Consider the following 19,462-nt stretch of genomic DNA (forward strand, 5'->3'; position numbering starts at 1 on the left):
GTCCTTAATCCAGAAAACAAAATATGTATTTAGAAAGGGCCCATCATATAGAGTGGCCTGTAATTTAGAGGTGCCATGAGAACCATTTTTCATGCCAAAATATTAGTGTAGTTTCTGCATGCCAGGTACAATTAATTTGATACCAAAGCAAACGTATCCAGGTTTAAAAATAAATATTGTGCATGTTGATAAATTGACAAATTTGAATAGTCAAACATTTTGCCATAAACAGTAGGTGTCACACTTACCGGTAACAGAGGGAAGGTTTCTCAACTTTTCTCAGCGCTTCACTGTCACGCTCTGTTTTTGCAGCCAATCAACCTGAAGCTTTTGAATACACAGGTATTTTTCAATATAACTCCAGAAATCTGTAGCATCTGCTATGTTAAGTTGTTTGTTAAAGACATGTTCCATTGAGAATGCATAGCAAAAAGAAATAGCATGCTTTTCTTTTACACATTTATTGTCACATTGTGCAAAGTATGTCATTTGGTAGAAAGTTATAGTTTTCTTTATTTATCACACATTATACATTTGCACATATACAGTGATCCTTCTTTTTCACATATCCCAGCTAGGCTGGGGTCAGAGTGTAGGGTCAGCCATGATACAGCACCCCTGGAGCAGATAGGGTCAAGGGCCTTGCTCAAGGGCCCAACAGTGGCATCTTGGCGGTGCTGGGGCTTGAACCCCCAACCTTCTGGTCAGTAACCCAGAGCCTTAACTGCAGAGCTACCACTGCCCCAAGTGATTATTTGAAAGTATATTAAAGTACCATGAACTAAAATAAAACAAAAGTACAAACTTGTGAGGTATGCATACTTATACATAATGTTATATAAATGTAGACTATAATATATTTATATAATCTAAAGCTGTATACAAATATAAAACTTATATTTACGTTGTTTAAAATAATATAAGACCCAAGTACTAAATGTAAAAGATTTTACACATTTATTGTCACGCTGTGCAAGGATCTGGGCAGCAGAAATGTATTTCTTTTAATGGTCTGTCATAATATGACATATAGTTTTGTCAAACAAACATACTTCTTCACTCCAAAGAGCAATAAGCTTCTCCTCCAATTGCGCCGTCCTCTTGCGCTTTTCAGACGCCATGCTTTTGCTGCAGGAAACAAAACAAAAAAAAAAGCTACTGGAGTCCTGACGGTCAAGTGATTAACAACTCACACTGAGAGACGCTAATGCGTGCTCCTTCTCCCTCTGCCTGGCTGGTGATTATGTTAATGTAGCTAACACCTGAAAATCATTGGAAATATCGGCTAGTGAGACACCAGCTTAAGGATAAATGTGTCACTGAAACTTCGTACAGGAGCCAAGGACAATCGCATAAGTGACATAAAGGAGATGAAAATCAAGCCCCATATCCAGAAAAGTCCTGTCACTAAAAGCTTAGAACATAGATAGAACATAGGGACACAAGGTGTGTGCAGACTCAAGAGTATGTGTACAAAAATTCAAAATTCATCACCTTCTCTTTTATAGTTCCAGATGACCATCACTCTCTCCTTGGTGACGAGCTAGGATTGGTCAAACGAGTTTACTGCATTAATAGCCATGATGTAGCAATAGCAGAGCAAGAATCTGCAAACACTTACTGCTTCACTACTGTTCAGATGCTTTTGCTAACTGCTCTGTGCTTTTGTCAAAGCAGTCTACAAGCCTCTTACTGTTCTTACATTCTTGAAATGGGACAACATTTACATTTATGCATTTGGCAGACACTTTTATCCAAAGTGACTTACAGTGCCCTTATTACAGGGACAATCCCCCTGGAGCAACCTGGAGTTAAGTGCTTTGCTCAAGGACACAATGGTGGTGGCTGTGGGGATTGAACCAACAACCTTATCAGTTATGTGCTTTAGTCCACTACACCACCACCACTCCATAGGACAACACAGCTGCCTTCACACAGACAGACAAGAAAGAAATTTCCACTCGCTTTACTAACTGCCACAAACTTCTACAAAAGATAGCAGTTCTTGAAACAAAGTTAATTGTGGTACTGCCATCCTTGACGGAACACACAGGAGATCATCACCATGGACCCCATCAGCCTACAGCCGGTGAGTCCTGTTAATAGCATTACTTGACAGGCTGTTCTGAGCCTAGATAAACCAGCAGTACAGAGTACAAACCGATGGTACAAACAGGGAGCTAGACCCAAAGGTTCTTGAGACATCAGACTGTCACGAGTATCACATATTTCAGCATTAGCATCTTCTGCCCCAGATACGGCTATGACCCGACTAGCCAATACTGGGATTCTTCCACCTCGAGACATCTTGGAAATTGTTTGGAACCATTAATGATTGTGGATGAAGAAACCCAAAGCATGATCGGACATACAGTAGATCACATCAGTCAGCAGCTTACATTGCAGCTGGCAGGCGCTGGAGGTTGAGCAGGCAGCGGCGTCCTGCTGAGTCCAGCACTCTGATTGTGGGTGACTTAATTATCAGAAACATTGGTAGCAGGGCTACCATTAGTTGCTGCTTTCCTCGAGTAACAGTTTCTGATGTAAATAAGGAACTTCAGAACATTCTGATTAATCACAAGAATGTAAATTGAGTTATTATACATGCTGGAAAAAATGTAATTCAGAAAGAGCAGTCAAAACACCTTAAGAGGGATTTCAGTGAACTCTTTGAAACACTTGGAAGATTAAAAGTTTAGTCGTTCACCAGTGGACCACTCCTTGCCCGAGGAACAAATATGTTCTCTTGGTTGCTCTGCCTAAATGCATGGCTGCACAAAACTGCAACATGAGAGGACCGAACTACATTTACAACTTTAATCTTTTCTGGAGTCAAAGAGACCTTTTTAAATCAGATGGCCTCCACCAAAACAAACTTGGGGCCAGAATGCTAAAGGATAATATCCACTACTCCCTTCATCATCCATCCGCAATGTATGCCAATCCACTCAACCTGAATGTCACACAAACACATGCTCATTGTTAGGATGAGCACAGGATCACACTTCAGCACCTGGAAGAACATTCGATTGGTGTATCCCACAAGGACAGTGACAACACCACACAGCCACAACATCCACTGCTCAGGGACACAATCCAGGCTGAGCCCCACCCACAGAGCATACTACAGTCAGACTATGATGACTTAGAACTGCTCCAAGATTCAGCACTGAAGGATAGCTTTCTGGAAAAAAGCCAATGGAGCCAAGATAACATACTTTAGCGTCCAGAGACATAGCCACTCTCACAACACACTTTCTCCCTCTCTCCATGATCCAAAATTCTGCATTTCTCTGAGAACATGGAGGAATTGGTGTATGCTGGAACAAAGCTCTCCCACTCCTTTGTAGTGAGCCTCCAGATACAAGCCAAAAAACGGAGAGCCCCACAACTACCAAAGCCTGTGGGCACAGTTCGCCCTCCCCCTCCCTCTGAGAGAGCTCTATGGCCACTGCCACAATGCCAGGGCCCACACGTCCTTCATCTGCTCTGGGTGAACAACAATCAACTGATAACAGCTCTTATTGATACTGTATGTGTCGGGTCCCTGCAATGGTAGCAGCACATTCATAAATATCCACAGAACAAGCGGAAACCTGATGTGCGTCTAGCTTTCTCTATCTGTTCTGTTAAGTGATAGAAAGACTAAGGCCTCCTCAAGACGGATGGCAAACCTAATCTAATCCTATCAGACGTAAATCCTAGATTGCTCTGGGGCCAAAAACAGATACTTTCAAGTTAGCGCTTTTAAACATCTGCTCACTTAAGAGTAAATCATTTTTAATCAGTGACCCCATCTCCACAAACAACCTGGATTTTATGTTTTATAAATGAAACATGGTTAGATAACAGCTGCAGTGCAACAGTCCTCAATGAATTAGCCCCTCCAAACTTTACTTTTATGAGTGTCTGCAGAGCTGTTAGGAGAGGCTGTGGAATAGCTGCTCTATTTAAATTTGTCTTTCAATGCAGGCATCACTTACTGTTTACTTGTCCTTTGAGTATCTAAGTATTGTGATAAAAGGTGCACCACACATTTATAATAATTTATAGACCTCCTAAATTCTCTCTAGCCTTTGTTGATGATTTTATAGAACTGTTATCAGCAGCTTCCTCTGAATTTGACTGTTTGTTATTGCTGGGGATTTCAACAATTTCATATAGATCAGTGGTTCCCAACCCTGTTCCTGGAGGCCCCCCAACACTACACATTTTGGATATCTCCCTAATCAGACACACCTGATTCAGCTCATTTGCTCGTTAGTGGAGACTCCAAGACCTAAATTGGGTGTCAGAAAAAAGAGATATACAAAATGTGCAGTGCTGGGGGGCCTCCAGGAACAGGGTTGGAAACCACTTAATTATAGATAATCCTGAACGCAACCTGCAAAAGAACTCATAACTTTAAACACTTTTGATCTGACTCATCATGTAGATAGACCCACACACAATTGTGGACACACTCTGGATCTGCTCATTAGTAAGGGTCTGAACATTTCATTCACTATTATTAAGGATGTGGCTCTATCTGATCATTTCTATATTTTCTTTGAAATATTTATTTCTCCTGCCACTGAAGTTATTCAGTGATTTCGCCTAGGGCCCCACAGACCCACAGGCCGACCCTACCAGTGTGTTGATGTTGACTGATCTTGACTGACTGAACAACATAAACAAAATTAGCTGTCGGCTTCAAAGTAGGTGGAGCTCCACGTCACACCTACTGATGATGTGGACCAATGGCAGCAAGAAGGTGTTTAGCAGCTGGTTAGAAGTTTTCCTAAAAGTTCGCTCAGGCGAGCTGTTACGAACTACCAAAACTAACCCAAAAACACCTTTTTGAGAAGATTTTGTTCTAAATGATGTCACACTTGTTTGTTCTTCGATTACATATGAAGTATATCAGAGCCTTAAGAAAAAACTAAAAAAAGAACTGGACAGAATGAAAACACCAGGAGTCATTAAGAGAGTAGAGGCAGGGTTATTACCGTTAACGAAAACTAATAAAAAAAAATGTAAATAAAATGAGAAACGAATATAAGAGAGAAAAACAATTAATGAAAAAGAAAAATCTTGCCTTAACTAACTAAAATAAAAACCAATAAAAAACACACAAGAACTATATTTAGTTTTCTGATTTAACAGTTTTTATTGATTCATACAATTAAAAAAGAAAAGCAAAACGTATATTCACAGAATCTACATTTAACCCCCACTTTTACCCCTCTCAATCCCCAACCCCACCCTGACCATCAACAAGAGTATACACAAAACAAATATATATATATATATATACACACTATATTGCCAAAAGTATTCGCTCACCCATCCAAATAATTGAATTCAGGTGTTCCAATCACTTTCATGGCCACAGGTGTATAAAATGAAGCACCTAGGCATGCAGACTGCTTCTACAAACATTTGTGAAAGAATGGGCCGCTCTCAGGAGCTCAGTGAATTCCAGCGTGGTACTGTGATAGGATGCCACCAGTGCAACAAGTCCAGTCGTGAAATTTCCTCGCTACTAAATATTCCACAGTCAACTGTCAGTGGTATTATAACAAAGTGGAAGCGATTGGGAATGACAGCAACTCAGCCACGAAGTGGTAGGCCACGTAAAATGACAGAGCGGGGTCAGCGGATGCTGAGGCGCATAGTGCGCAGAGGTCGCCATGTTTCTGCAGAGTCAATCGCTACAGACCTCCAAAGTTCATGTGGCCTTCAGATTAGCTCAAGAACAGTGCATAGAGAGCTTCATGGAATGGGTTTCCATGGCCGAGCAGCTGCATCCAAGCCATACATCACCAAGTGCAATGCAAAGCGTCTGATGCAGTGGTGTAAAGCACGCCGCCACTGGACTCTAGAGCAGTGGAGACGCGTTCTCTGGAGTGACGAATCTCGCTTCTCCATCTGGCAATCTGATGGACGAGTCTGGGTTTGGCGGTTGCCAGGAGAACGGTGCTTGTCTGACTGCATTGTGCCAACTGTGAAGTTTGGTGGAGGGGGGATTATGGTGTGGGGTTGTTTTTCAGGAGCTTGGCTTGGCCCCTTAGTTCCAGTGAAAGGAACTCTGAATACTTCAGCATACCAAGAGATTTTGGACAATTCCATGCTCCCAACTTTGTGGGAACAGTTTGGGGATGGCCCCTTCCTGTTCCAACATGACTGCGCACCAATGCACAAAGCAAGGTCCATAAAGACATGGATGAGTGAGTTTGGTGTGGAAGAACTTGACTGGCCTGCACAGAGTCCTGACCTCAACCCGATAGAGCACCTTTGGGATGAATTAGAGCGAAGACTGCGAGCCAGGCCTTCTCGTCCAACATCAGTGTCTGACCTCACAAATGCGCTTCTGGAAGAATGGTCAAAAATTCCCATAAACACACTCCTAAACCTTGTGGAAAGAGTTGAAGCTGTTATAGCTCAAAGGGTGGGCCGACTTCATATTAAACCCTATGGATTAAGAATGGGATGTCACTTAAGTTCATATGCATCTAAAGGCAGATGAGCAAATACTTTTGGCAATATAGTGTATATTAGAACAGTGCAAAAGTTTTAGGCATTTGTGAAAAAGGTTGCATATTGGAGATTTCTTCAAAAATAATGCCACATGTAGCTTTCATTTTTCAATTAACGTCATACCAAGTCCAGTACACATAAAAAAAATCTAAATCAATATTTGGTGTGAGCACCTTTGCCTTCAAAACAGCACCAATTCTCCAAGGTACACCTGGACACAGTTTTTATTGGTTGTTGGCAGATAGGATGTTCCAAGCTTCTTGGAGAATTTGCCTCAGCTCTTCTATCTTTTTAGGCTGTCTCAAGTGCTTCTGTCTCTTCATGTAATCCCAGACTGACTCGATGTTCAGTGGGGGGCTCTGTGGGTGCCATGCCATCTGTTGCAGGGCTCACTGTTCTTCTATGCTATTCTATTTGCAAAGTAATGTTTGGGAGTCTAAAATGTATATTTCCTATTGACACACTAAAGCTAAAGATATAAATAACCATCTTAAGACACATGTATTTGTGAAACATCTTATGTGCCTAAGACTTTTGCACAGGACTGTATATAATATAATAATCACACACATTTAAAACTATACTTCTCTCTCCACTGCCCCTCCCCAAGAGCCCTCCAAGAATGCCAAATGGTTGCCCCATTTCCTGTTAAATGAATCTAAATTCCCCAGCCTTCTACACGACACCTCCTCGAAAGCTGCCACCCTCCCCATCTCCTCGCACCACTCCTGAATTGAGGGCGCTCCAGCTGACTTCCATCCCCTTAAAACAATCTGCCTGCCTGTCATAACACTGGTCAGGACCCCATTTTTTATGTATGTATCTCCTACCTCGATAACCGCCCCATCGCCCAAAACACAGATTCTGGGGCAAAAGGAAACCTGAGTGCCCAACACATCACACACAAAACTCTGAAACTTAAACCAAAATTCCTGGATCTCAGCACACCAAAAAAAAAAACATGGGCCATGTCTCCATCCTCTGATTGGCATTGCCAGCAGGTGGTTGTGTCTTTAAGACCAAGCCTATACAATCTAGAGGGGGTCCAATAGAATCTATGTAAAAACTTGAATTGCATAAGGTGCACCCTTGCATCTCTAGATACAGACTTGATGTTTTTTAGAATCCTAGCCCACACTCCCTCCTCCAATACCAATTTAAAATAATTCTCCCATAATCTCTTGATAGAAGTCAAAGCTCCGTCCCTCAGACTCTGAATTAGCAGGGAGTAATACACTGATGCCTCATGACCTTTTCCAAAAGCAGTAATCACCACTCCCAGAGTGTCTGCTGCTTTAGGGGTGTGTATGCTACTCCCAAATATAGCACAGAGCAGGTGGCGCAGCTGCAAATACCTAAAAAACTGAGATCTGGGAATCCCAAAATGTTGAACCAAATTTTCAAAGGATCTCAACACTCCAGTCTCATATAGGTCACAGAGTGTAGCAACCCCCCTCACAATCCACTCTGACCAGTAGAAAGGGGGCTTATTAATGCATAATTTTGGGTTCAGCCATATGCTTGAGGCAACATTTAAATAAATGTCAGAATTAAGCACTCTGTACACTTTTGTCCATACCGAGTGCAAATGCGAGATAACGGGATGTAACTTAATTTCTCCGGTTAGTTTGATAGAAAGGCTTTGCAATGGCGAAATAGGGGCAAGAACTTCATGTTCAATACAAAACCAGGGAGGGGCTCTCTCAGGTGGAAGTATCCAAATGTCTGAGACCGAATGCATAATAATAAAACAAAATCTTGGGTAGGCCTAGCCCACCTTTATCAATCGGCCTATGTAACTTATTAAAATGTAATCTGGGATGCTTACCATTCGAAATGAAGGACTTCACTATGCAATCAAATTGCTTGAAATAAGAGGGGGACATTTACAGTAAGAGATTGTAGTAGGTAGTTTTGGAATACAATTCATTTTAATAACATTAACCTTCCCAATCATAGATATATGTAATGAAGCCCACCTGCCCACATCGCTCGAAAACCTTTTTATTAAGGGGTCAAAATTAACTCTACACAAATCACACAAATTTGCTGGAATAAAATGCCTAAATACTTAATGCCCTGTTTGGGCCACTGGAAGACGCCCGGCTAAAAAGCTGTTACTGGGCAGTACGCTGTCAGAGCCAAATCTTCGGATTTAGACCAATCCTGTATCCTGAGAACTTCAGAATCCTGAGGCAAGGCATAGATCTAGTGGGGTCAGAGACGAATAATAAAATATAATCTGCGTAAAGCAAAAGTGTATGAGCCATATCTCCCTCCACCACCCCTGGAAAATCATCCTCCTTTCTTATCGCAGCTGCTAATGGTTCCAGGGCAAGACAGAACAATAATGGGGAAAGAGGGCAACCCTGCCGGGTGCCCCTATCCAGAGTAAAATAATCTGAAATTAATCCATTTGTTTGTACCACCACTACCGGGTGTCTATAAAGTAACTTATTCCATCCAATAAAAGTATTCCCGAACCCGTATATTTCCAAAATCTTAAAAAGATAATCACATTCTACCATATCAAATGCTTTTGCGGCATCAAGTGAGATGGCAGCGACCGGAGTCTGATCATTCGCCACTGACCACATAATATTAATGAAACGCCTAATGTTATCAGAAGAGCTGCGGCCCTAAATAAACTCCACCTGATCTATATGTATAAGAGATGTCATAACTTTACTTAATCGGTTAGCCAACATTTTTGACAATATTTTTATGTCTAGCTTTATCAGGGAAATTGGATGATAACTCTTACACTCGCTAGGATCTATGTCCTTTTTAAGAATCAGACTGATCTGGGCTTGTGTCATGGTTGGCAGAAGCTTTCCATTCTTTAATGATTCCGTATAAACTTCTAACAAATGTGGAGCCAGTTCTGTAGCATAAAATCTAATAAATTCAGCGACAAAGCCATCTGGCCCCAGAGCCTCAAAATCAAATCACTTTTATTGTCACACAACCATATGCACAAGTGCAACAGTGGTTGGACGTCTTGGGTGCAGTCCCGAGCAACATAGCAGTCATGACAGTGATGAGACATAAAACCAATTTACAATAAACATCAGATTTACACAACACAATTTACATATCTAATATACACATAAATACACAACACAATAATAATATATAATGTACATTATACAATACACACAATATAGAATATACATACACATAATATAGAATACACATACAATAAAAATATTATATAAAGTATATATAAAATATACAGTAGGTTGTATTGTACTGTATTGACATTCAGGCTGTCGGTTGATAGTCAGTTGCCAGGTGTTGTTAAGAGAGAATATAATTTATGACAGTCTGGTGTGAGATAATAAGATTAATAAAGTGCAGTGCTGATGTATATTGATCGTGAGAGATCAAGAGTTCAAAAGTCTGATTGCTTGGGGGAAGAAGCTGTCATGGAGTCGGCTGGTGCAGGTCCTGATGCTGCGATACTGCCTGCCTGATGGTAGCAGTGAGAGCAGCCTATGGCTCGGGTGGCTGGAGTCTCTGATGAGCCTCCAAGCTTTTTTCACACACCACCTGATATATATGTCCTGGAGGGAGGGAAGCTCACCTCCGATGATGTGTCTGGCAGTTCGCACCACCTTTTGCAGTGCTTTGCGGTTGTGGGCGGTGCTGTTGCCGTACCAGGCAGTGATGCAGCCAGTCAGGATGCTCTCTACAGTGCTGCTGTAGAACCGTGTGAGGATGTGGTGGTTCATTCCAAACTTCCTCAGCCATCTCAGGAAGAAGAGGTGCTGATGAGCCTTCTTCACAATGGCCTCAGTGTGGACGGACCATGTGAGTTCCTCTGTGATGTGGACACTGAGGAACTTGAAGCTGTTGACTCTCTCCACCGGTGCTCCATTGATGGTGATGGGGCTGTGTTCTCTGTCTTTTCTCCTGAAGTCCACCACAAGCTCCTTGGTCTTGCTGAAGTTGAGGGACAGGTTGTGCTCCTGACACCAGCATGTCAGAGTGTGCACCTACTCTCTGTAGGCTGTATCATCATTGTCAGTGATCAGACCTACCACCGTCGTATCATAAGCAAACTTAATGATGGCATTTGTGCTCAAAAGTTTGCATACCCTGGCAGAAATTGTGAAATTTTGGCATTGATTTTGAAAATATGACTGATCATGCAAAAAAACTGTCTTTTATTTAAGGATAGTGATCATATGAAGCCATTTATTATCACATAGTTGTTTGGCTACTTTTTAAATCATAATGATAACAGAAATTACCCAAATTGCCCTGATCAAAAGTTTACATACCCATAAGGTGACACACGCAGGTTTAAATGGCAATTAAAGGTTAATTTCCCACACCTGTGGCTTTTTAAATTGCAATTAGTGTCTGTGTATAAATAGCCAATGAGTTTGTTAGCTCTCACGTCGATGCACTGAGCAGGCTAGATACTGAGCCATGGGGAGCAGAAAAGAACTGTCAAAAGACCTGCGTAACAAGGTAATGGAAATTTATAAAGCATTTTCAAGGAGCACAATACGACAATACTTGAACAAAAATGAGCTGCATGGTCGAGTTGCCAGAAAGAAGCCTTTACTGCGCCAATGCCACAAAAAATCCCGATTACAATATTCCCGACAACACCTTGACATGCCTCACAACTTCTGGCACACTGTAATTTGGAGTGACGAGACCAAAATAGAGCTTTATGGTCACAACCATTAGCGCTATGTTTGGAGAGGGGTCAACAAGGCCTATAGTGAAAAGAATACCATCCCCACTGTGAAGCATTGTGGTGGCTCACTGATGTTTTGGGGGTGTGTGAGCTCTAAAGGCAAGGGGAATCTTGTGAAAATTGATGGCAAGATGAATGCAGCATGTTATCGGAAAATACTGGCAGACAATTTACATTCTTCTGCACGAAATCAGCGCATGGGTTGTCTTGGACTTTCCAGCACGACAATGACCCTATGCACAAGGCCAAGTTGACCCTCCAGTGGATACAGCAGAAAAAGGTGAAGGTTCTGGAGTGGCCATCACAGTCTCCTGACCTTAATATCATCGAGCCACTGTGGGGAGATCTCAAACGTGCGGTTCATGCAAGACGACCAAAGACTTTGCATGACCTGGAGGCATTTTGCCAAGATGAATGGGCAGCTATACCACCTGCAAGAATTTGGGGCCTCAGATAACTATTACAAAAGACTGCATGCTGTCATTGATGCTGAAGGGGGCAATACACAATATTAAGAACTAAGGGTATGCAGACTTTTGAACAGGGGTCATTTAATTTTTTTCATTGTTGCCATGTTTTGTTTTATGATTGTGCCATTCTGTTATAACCTACAGTTGAATATGAATTCCATAAGAAATAAAAGAAATGCGTTTTGCATGTTTTCTTTAAAAATGGTACATATATTACCAATTCTCCAAGGGTATGCAAACTTTTGAGCACAACTTTATGTGTTGCCACACAGTCATGTGTGTACAGGGAATACAGGAGTGGGTTGAGAACACAACCCTGCGGGGCTCCGGTGTTGAGGGTCAGTGATGAGGAGATGTTGCTGCCCATTCTAACCACCTGGCATCTGCTTGACAGGAAGTCCAGGATCCAGCTGCACAGCGAGCTGTTTAAGCCCAGAGCCCAGAGTTTCACATAAAGCTTGGAGGGCACTATGGTGTTGAATGCTGAGCTGTAGTCTACAAACAGCATTCTCACATAAGTGTTCCTTTTTTCCAGGTGGAAGAGAGCAGTGTGTAGTGTAGATGCAATGGAATCATCAGTGGAACGGTTGTTGTGGTAAGCAAACTGCAATGGGTCCAGTGAGGCAGGCAGCACAGAGCAGATGTAATCTCTGATTAGCCCCTCAGAGGATTTGCTGATGATGGGGGTCAGAGCAACAGGACGCCAGTCATTTAAGCAAGTGATTTTGGATTGCTTTGGTACAGGCACAATGGTGGACGTTTTGAAACATGCAGGGTCTACAGACAAGGAGAGGGAAAGGTTGAAAATATCCGTAAAAACACCAGCCAGTTGGTTTGCGCACGCTCTGATGACGCGGCCCGGAATGCCGTCTAGACCCACGGCTTTGCGGATATTCACCCGTCGAAAGGATTGGGTTACATCTGCTACAGAGACGGAGAGTGAACTAACCTCTGTAGCTTCGGCCACAAAAGCGCTCTCCGTGAGGGTGGTGTTATTTCCCTTGAAACGGGCATAAAAAGTATTTAGCTTATCTGGGAGAGAGGCAGCGGTGTTCACACCGGAGTTTTTATTCCCTTTGTAGTGCATGATGATATTAATTCCCTGCCACATGCTTCTAGAGTCAATGGTTTTGAACTGTCCTTCAATCTTGTCCCTGTACTGGCGTTTTGCTGCTCTGATAGTTTTGCGGAGGGCATAATTGACTTGTTTATGCTCCTCCGCATTCCCGGAATTAAAAGCGGAGGTCCACGCATTAAGTGCCGCACGAACATCACTATTAATCCATGGTTTCTGGTTGGGGTAGATCCGTATTGTTTTGGTCAGAACAACGTCTTCTACGCACTTTCTGATGAAACACATTACGCTATCAGCATAAACCTCGATGTCGTCATCAGAGGCGGACCGGAACATCTCCCATTCTGCGTGATCAAAACAGTCTTGTAGCGTAGAATCTGATTGGTCCAACCAGCACTGGATCATTCTGAGGGTGGGTGCTTCCTGCTTCAGTTTCTACCTGTAAGCGGGCAGAAGCAGAATGGAAGAGTGGTCCGACTTGCCAAATGGTGGGCGGGGGAGGGATTTGTAGCCATCCCGGAAGGGAGAGTAGCTATGGTCCAAAACCCGGTCCCCTCGTGTGTTGAAACTGATATGTTGGTGGTATTTTGGTGCGATTGATTTGAGATTGGCTTTGTTAAAGTCCCCGGTCACAATGAACGCGGCCTCAGGGTGTGCGGTTTCCTGCTCACTTATACTCCCATACAGTTCCTTGAGTGCCTGGTCTGTGTCGGCTTGTGGCGGGATGTACACAGCAGCGATAATGACCGCTGTGAATTCCCTCTGTATCCAGAATGGTCAACACAGAAGCATGAGAATTTTCAGATCAGGAGAAAGACTTGATAGAATGTACGTTCCTCTGATCACACCATGATTTGTTGACCATAAAACATACACCACCATCTCTGCTTTTAACTGAGAAATAGGTGCACGGAGCACGGAGAACCCCTCGGGTTCGAAGGCTGAATCTGGAACCTCTGCAGACATCCAAGTTTCTGTAAGGCAGATAATGCAGCAGTCCCTCGTCTCTCAATGGCAAGAGATCTGCACTGTCAGCTCACAGAGCTTGTTGTCCAGAAACTGAACATTTGCCAGTAGAATACTGGGTAGCGGGAGTCGATTTGCACGATGTCTTACTCTGATGAGAATGCCGGCTCTATTTCCCCTTTTCCTTCTGCGATTCCGAGGCTGGGCAGCCCAGACAAAGGGCTTCGCTGGCGTGTTTGTAAACAGCGGGTCGGCATTGAGGAATTGGAAGTCCGGTTTTTGGTGTGCATTTGCAGAACCAATGTCCAAACGTGTTTGTCTATCGTATACAATAAGCAGACAACATCCAAGACAAAAAAATAAAAATAAGAACGGTAAACAAAACAAACAAAAAGTTGCAATGTTGTGTCGGAGCTCGCAACGCAGCAGCCATACTTGGCGCCATCTTGAGTCCAATCAGTCTTGCCTGTAGGCAAGGCCTTAATTACCTCACCAAGCTCCTTCAAGGTTAAATCAGAATCAAGAGAATTTTTTTGCTCAGTTGTCAGTTTAGGGAGTTCTAATGGTTCCACAAAATTTCTAATATCTTCATCAATAGACGAAGACATGGAGCTATAGAGATCAAGATCGAATTCTTTAAAAGCATCATTAATACCATTGGAATTTACCAAGTTAAAAATTTCACCACCAGCAGATTTCGCTGAGGGAATAATAGAAAAAGACTCTCTCTGCTTTATATATCTTAGCCAGAAATTTTCCTCCTTTGTCACCCGACTCGAAGTATGACTATCTTGCCCTGAATAGCCAAAACTCCACCTTCCGTGACAAATTAGTGTTATATTTGTATTTCAATCGGGTCAGTTCTCTGAGACCATCAGATGACATATGGTGCTTCAGCTCTGCCTCAGCACTTTTAATATTCCCTTCCAACTCCACGAGTTCTCGTGCTTTGGATTTTTTGGTGAATGAGGCATACTGTATGATCCAGCCCCAAAGAACTGCCTTAAGTGCCTCCCAAGCCATGCCCACAGAAGATACTGAGGACCAATTGGTCACTATATTTAGTTTTCATATTTTTCATTTTTGTTTAATTCTTCCATCCAAAATTATGTGAATATCAAGGAGCACTATGAATTTATCTGCAGTTTTGAACAGTCAGATCTTGCGCCACAACAATAGGTGGAGGTGTTCGGCGCCACGCCTACTCTGTGTTTTCAAAACGTGTCAGCTGTGTTTAACAGTGTATTCTGCTGTTGTGATGACGGTTGGCAGAAAGCAATGAGTGCTCTGTGGGAGTACTTTGACTCTAAAAAGCAAATGCATTGTTGTGTAAAACAATACTATATGTGGCACCAAAATAAAGGGTGAAAACCCTACTAATTTGAAGTTGCATCTGGGCTCTCACAGAGACATTGACCAGGCATGCCTTAGTCTTGCATAGCCACAGCCAGACCTATGACTGTGGACGGTCCCTGGGTGAGGCGTCTGAGGCTGAGACTAGGCATTCCTAAACCATGGCAAAGACAGCAGAAACAAGGTAATGACAAAAAGCATTACACAAACTAAACAAAAGAAACAGCAAACTTTATCATTGTGTCTTGAAAGTTCACACACCTTGGCCACTAGTTAAACTAAAACTGAAATTCAAATGAAAATGAAAATGTAAAATATATATATTTATATATATATACAGTACGACATGTAGTGAAATTCTTGGTACGACTTTTCTCCCCACAGTTTACGATAAAAAAAAAAATATACAGGTGCATCTCAATAAATTAGAATGTCGTGGAAAAGTTCATTTATTTCAGTAATTCAACTCAAATTGTGAAACTCGTGTATTAAATAAATTCAATGCTCACAGACTGAAGTAGTTTAAGTCTTTGGTTCTTTTAATTGTGATGATTTTGGCTCACATTTAACAAAACCCACCAATTCACTATCTCAAAAAATTAGAATACATCATAAGACCAATAAAAAAACATTTTTAGTGAATTGTTGGCCTTCTGGAAAGTATGTTCATTTACTGTATATGTACTCAATACTTGGTAGGGGCTCCTTTTGCTTTAATTACTGCCTCAATTCGGCGTGGCATGGAGGTGATCAGTTTGTGGCACTGCTGAGGTGGTATGGAAGCCCAGGTTTCTTTGACAGTGGCCTTCAGCTCATCTGCATTTTTTGGTCTCTTGTTTCTCATTTTCCTCTTGACAATACCCCATAGATTCTCTATGGGGTTCAGGTCTGGTGAGTTTGCTGGCCAGTCAAGCACACCAACACCATGGTCATTTAACCAACTTTTGGTGCTTTTGGCAGTGTGGGCAGGTGCCAAATCCTGCTGGAAAATGAAATCAGCATCTTTAAAAAGCTGGTCAGCAGAAGGAAGCATGAAGTGCTCCAAAATGTCTTGGTAAACGGGTGCAGTGACTTTGGTTTTCAAAAAATACAGTGGACCAACACCAGCAGATGACATTGCACCCCTAATCATCACTGACTGTGGAAACTTAACCCTGGACTTCAAGCAACTTGGGCTATGAGCTTCTCCACCCATCCTCCAGACTCTAGGACCTTGGTTTCCAAATGAAATACAAAACTTGCTCTCATCTGAAAAGAGGACTTTGGACCATTGGGCAACAGTCCAGTTCTTCTTCTCCTTAGCCCAGGTAAGACGCCTCTGACGTTGTCTGTGGTTCAGGAGTGGCTTAACAAGAGGAATACGACAACTGTAGTGTCTGTGTGTGGTGGCTTTTGATGCCTTGACCCCAGCCTCAGTCCATTCCTTGTGAAGTTCAGCCAAATTCTTGAATTGATTTTGCTTGACAATCATAAGGCTGCGGTTCTCTTGGTTGGTTGTGCATCTTTTTCTTCCACACTTTTTCCTTCCACTCAACTTTCTGTTAACATGCTTGGATACAGCACTCTGTGAACAGCCAGCTTCTTTGGCAATGAATGTTTGTGGCTTACCCTCCTTGTGAAGGGTGTCAATGATTGTCTTCTGGACAACTATCAGATCAGCAGTCTTCCCCATAATTGTGTAGCCTAGTGAACCAAACTGAGAGACCATTTTGAAGGCTCAGGAAACCTTTGCAGGTGTTTTGAGTTGATTAGCTGATTGGCATGTCACCATATTCTAATTTTTTGAGATCGTGAATTGGTGGGTTTTTGTTAAATGTGAGCCAAAATCATCACAATTAAAAGAACCAAAGACTTAAACTACTTCAGTCTGTGTGCATTGAATTTATATCTTTGGACCAATACACGAGTTTCACAATTTGAGTTGAATTACTGAAATAAATGAACTTTTCCACGACATTCTAATTTATTGAGATGCACCTGTATATATATTTTTTTTAAAAAAAAATTTTTTTATCGTATGGTTATGTATGTGACCTATAAAACTTGAAACTAGAAACTTGAAACTTGAGACTGCAGCAATATGACTTCAAGTTAGTGTACGCTCCAGGGAAATACACTCACTGAGCACTTTATTTGGAAGACCTGTACACCCACTTATTTATGTGATTATTTAATTAGCCAATCATGTGGCAGCAGTGCAATGCATAAAATCAGGCAGATATGAGTCAGGAGCTTCATTTAATGTTCACATCAACCATCAGAATTGGGGAAAAATGTGACCTCAGTGATTTGGACCGTGGCATGATTTTTGGTGCCAGAAGGGCTGGTTTGAGTATTTCTGTAACTGATAATCTCCTGGGATTTTCACACACAACAGGTTCTAGAATTGACTCAAATCCATCTTTGCCAGGCATGGCATTCCACGTGAGGGTGCACGGCCGGTGCTGAGTCAACTAATCAGTGGGAGAGAGATAAAAGGGAGCCGGAGACGCAAGTTCGAGAGAGAGAGAGACACACACGGCCGCGCTGTGTGTGTTTATGTTTGTTTTATGTTGTTTTCAGTTCAGTTACGTCATTAAAGTTATGTTGACTGTTCTGCCAGTTCCCGTCTCCTCTTTGCCCATCTTGAACCCGTTACATTGGTGCCAAAACCCGGGAAGGAGGAGGGATGTGCTGTCGTGGAGTCCTCGCCGCTGCCGTCCACCAGAGGAGGGAGGATTCGCTGCTGGCCGCCAGGAGTCGGAGAAACCACTGCCATCCGCCAGGAAGGGGAGGAGTCATTCCATCCGCCAGGGGTCGGAGGATTCTCTGCTGTCCACTCGGGGAGGAGCAGCTGTCGTCCGCCAGAGGGTGGAGGAGTGGCCGAGGAACAGGCGACAGCGTGTCCGGGGACCGGCGAGCAAGTTTTTCACTCTCTCTCCTCTCTCTCTCTCTCTCTGTGTCTCTCCCATGTAGAATATTTTATAAAGTTGAATATATATTAATCAAGTATAATCAATGCAAATATAGCCATTTTATTCTACAATTATTTCTGATGGTCAAGCATGTGTCTTACTGTGTGTGTCTGTGTAGAGGCCTGTGTAGGAATGGAATGTGCTCACATATGATAAACTGAGTTTCCTGTTTTGACACTAGAGAAAATATATCTGGTGAGGCCCCTTCACAGAGGTTTCCTGTCCACTTCTTAAAAAACAACAGACTGGAGTCACAGAACAAAATGATAAATGGTGGTGACATGTGTGGAATGTATTAGTCACGCCTTGGTGGTTCATGTGTATATAAGCGGGTATGGACCCAGATGCATCAGTTGCTCTGCAGACAACTCAGCTTTTTTATATCTGATAATATAGTCTATCTTCTGGCATCAAAACCCCAAGACTTTGAGAGTAATTTTTCACAGAGGTGGCAGAAGCCACGACACCCGCTCGCCCTTTGCCTCTCCCCTCTCCCTCCCCTCATCTCTCCCCAGGATCCCAGGAGGCGGGTGGACCATCGGTGGGAGAGAGAGATAAAGGGGAGCCGGAGATGCCAGTTCATGAGTGATAGAGACACAGTTTTAAGTTCAGTTATGTCATTAAAGTTGTGTTGACTGTTCTGCCGGTTCCCGCCTCCTCCTTGCCCATCCTGAATGCGTTACAGAGTGAAAATGGTCCATATTACAATTCCAAAGAGTTTCAGGACTTTGCTACTAACTGTGATTTCAAACACTTGACTTCAAGTCCACAGTAGTCCAATTGGAAGGCAGAAAAGGGAGTACTTATAGTGAAGCAATTGCTCAAGAAGGCATCAGAGAGCAAATCAGATCCATATCTAGGTCTTCTGAGTTATCTAGCATCCTTGAAATTCACACATTTATTTTGAGACAAAACACTTATTTATCATTTTCAATTTTTTTCAAGGTCATTAAATAAAATGTTTTTTAATAACTGTCCAATAAGTGAAAGGATGGTATTTCGGGTAAAAATTCCCCTGTTGCAGGGACTAAAGGCCCCTATAAAACACATTGTTTTTTTAAAGTGGGGAGAATAGATTTGTTCTGAAAAATGTTCAGAGTGGGTTCACACTGACTGATCCAATCGCAATAGAGATTAATTTGTTTATAGAATATTTGAGATGTTATAAAATGCCAAATGTGTTTTAAATAAACAGGAAATCGTGCAGCCTTTTCTGAAGTAGTTATTTTGAGTAAACATTATCTTAATTTTGTACTCAAAAAACCATCTTGCTGTTTCAAATTACTTGCATTAATTGACAAATTTTTTACTATAATTATTGTCCCTAATTCTAAACAATATCACTATAACCCCCCTGCCCAGGGGCCTTTTACTCTAAGTGTGTGAGCCTTTTACCCCAAGTGTGGGGTGA

At 42.3% G+C, this 19,462-nt stretch overlaps 1 protein-coding gene across 1 annotated transcript in view; it reads left to right on the forward strand.

Moving 5' to 3' along the window:
- LOC127442934 (gastrula zinc finger protein XlCGF8.2DB-like) overlaps positions 1 to 19,462 on the forward strand; it is a 171,061-nt gene that overhangs the window by 82,534 nt on the left and 69,065 nt on the right. The window lies entirely within an intron of this gene.

The sequence above is a fragment of the Myxocyprinus asiaticus genome, chromosome 6 (genome assembly GCF_019703515.2).
Source record: "Myxocyprinus asiaticus isolate MX2 ecotype Aquarium Trade chromosome 6, UBuf_Myxa_2, whole genome shotgun sequence".
Lineage (NCBI taxonomy): Eukaryota > Metazoa > Chordata > Actinopteri > Cypriniformes > Catostomidae > Myxocyprinus > Myxocyprinus asiaticus.